Source organism: Homalodisca vitripennis, unplaced genomic scaffold (assembly GCF_021130785.1).
Source record: "Homalodisca vitripennis isolate AUS2020 unplaced genomic scaffold, UT_GWSS_2.1 ScUCBcl_5214;HRSCAF=11839, whole genome shotgun sequence".
Classification (NCBI taxonomy): Eukaryota; Metazoa; Arthropoda; class Insecta; order Hemiptera; family Cicadellidae; genus Homalodisca; species Homalodisca vitripennis.
Window position 1 is genome coordinate 30,092 of NW_025781325.1, and position 2,869 is coordinate 32,960.

The window sequence follows — 2,869 nt, forward strand, 5'->3', positions numbered from 1 at the left end:
ACATTTTAAGGATCAGCAAGTCCCACTATGGATCAAATCATAGGACATTTGATAGTTGAAGGGGAAGGAAGTTACTTATTTTGTTGTTACAATTTTTATGTTCATCTAATAAAACCTGTATATAGTAAATAATCCAAAATGTCCTTAAAATAATATTCGAGGGCTATCTTGAAAGTAGATTACGTTTCGATATAAATTAAAAAATAAGCATAAGAAAAAGATTATCCACTTCGGTTTGTCATCATACACATTAGTTCGGCCATATTTTTTAAACCTAATGCACCACTCACGCACACTCCACATTCAGTAATCACATCGGTCCCATAAACTTCACAGTGTTCGTGATAAATCTTAATTGTGCTTAGCCTACAAAAACCGAATTACCGACCGCACTTCACAACTCACGTAAATTTTCATTTGCCTCACACATTTTAAAACTGCTACTGTGAAACAACAAGGGAGCGACAGTAAACCTCTCACTAGCAAGGCTGAATAGTCAATGACTGAAATGAGAAACGCCTTGACAACAAAAATGGAAAACAGTTCCGCCCCTAGCGGCTACAGAGCTAAATGTAACCTACTTTCTGGATAGCCTACAAACATTTTTATTCTTATCCATTTAAACCATACTTGTACTATTTACAATCTGAGAATGTTCCCTAAACAATTATTCACAAATATTTATTAATAACATGTAAACCAAAAGTTGTAAAAACCAATGTGGTTGATGGTCAGAGGAGCACAAAATATACAGGTTTGAATGAAGCAACAAAACCATAAAAAGACCGATAGAAACAATCATAATGAGCAAGTATGCCATCAAATATTTGACAAGTTAAAATACCACGTGTCTTTCAGTAAGCGAATAATTACATTCTTCTTGTAAGTTAGTTTGCAGCAGGAATTTTCATTGTATTTACTGTTCCTCTATTGATCACTAATTGATGAATTATGGAAATAAAACATTTAGAAGAAGGTCCATAAGCCGAGTAAGTCACTTACCTTGCCATCTGACGAGTGTTTAGACTCAGCTTTCTTGGGTGCAGTGGTGGGCGAGAGCTTTGTTGTCTTTATGGGGGGACCAAAGAGATCTGCAAACTGGTTGTTCGCTCTAACCTCTTCTGATTTCAGAGAGTCCTGTAAACATAATTATTTTAATTTTTAAATATGTTATTAACCTTTAAACAAAAATTACTCAGATAATAAAGTTTATGAGGAACTTCATATAAACTGCACATAGCCCTGTAAGAACCATTGCGCTGCTTTCGGAGTGACAGGATATTCAGAATGGGTAAGGTTAGGGAGTAGGAGCCGGCCTCCTATCAAGATCCATGAAGAAAAATTAAGGGCACTATATCTCAAAGTCATGTCTCGCCGGAAGAAGGGGAGGCCAGCTCTGAACCAGCCTCTCCAGTCAAAGCAGGCAGGGGGTGGCATACCCTTGTTGAGGTTAACAAGAACCTTCGATAGTTAGGGAACAAAACCCCACAAACTCCAACAGTAGACTAGACCTATCGAATTGCCCATGAACCACAGGAATCTCAACATTTGCGGTTAGTGATGTGCCGCTCCTGGACATCCATAAGGTTGCCCAGATTTTTAAGTGTCACATCGGTTTTTGCTGTGCCCAGTGGGTGGGTTTCAATGGAAGGTATGAACCAGCCAGAAGTGGATTCCTGCTGGGTATATATACAACATAGTTTATATATCACTCAAACTTATGGGAACACAACTGTCTGGTAATAAAAAAAAAACTGGCAGAGATTAATTTATATAGGACATTTTAATATAACACTTGCTAAAAAGGTGAAAGCTTCCGATTATTTCATCTAAATTTTTCATCATGAAGAAGATTACAAGACATTGTACATGAAGCTTATTACATTATGCAACTGAACGTTATTAGTTTCCCACACAAATTAAATACTCGCTGACCTAATAGTTTGAGTACACAATTACACTTGTAAAAATTGAATGTGTACTGAAGAATGTTAAAGTTAATGTTTCAAATTTCACTTTATTACAATGAATGTATCTGGAGATTTGTTCACACGCTGATGTCTATAGGATTATCAGCAATGGTGATTCACGACTACTATACACACACTGTACAGTTTAACAGACTGTATTTTACTTGTTTTCTATTGTACAGGTTTTGGATTGCATTATTTGATTTTGCCCAGTATAGCCGGTGTACATGTAAATAACATTTTAGGAAATTATTGTAAAAATATTCAGATTTTTACTTTGTTTAAGATCAAATCTCTTTAAAATTTTTTAAACATATTCTCAATTTTTTTAAAGTCCAATGTTGACACAATTTAACAATTTCTGCACCATTAGAAAGGAAGATAATAAATAAAAATTCTCTCATGTAACTACATTTACTACAACTAAATAAATAGTTTGGAAACAGTATGGACGTAATAGAAATTTTTGAGCTGAATGAAGTCTGATGAAAGTCAAGGAGAGGATGGTCGGAGCAGATTGTTGTCAACTGTAGCTACTGAAGATGGGAATAGAACTGAAAAAAGAAGATATAGAGATGGGCCTCATCGACTCCCGAAGACGCGCAACAGAAAAAACGACCGGCTACAATAATTGTACAGATGGTGGAGAAGGAAAGAAGAGAGAAGAGTTCATTATGGCCCGGAAAAGAATTGTAACAAATCCTGAGGCAACGGGGACTGAATGGTGGACGAATCTATGTGAGTGAAAATTTATCTACATGCTATCGTAACTTGCTGTTTGAAAGCAAAACAAAGGGGAAGGGAATTAAATTTCAAGTACATTTTGGTTTTAAGAATGGTGTTGTCAAGATGAGGGAAACAGACACAAGTAAAGTTTTTGACATTAAGAAGTTATTCTG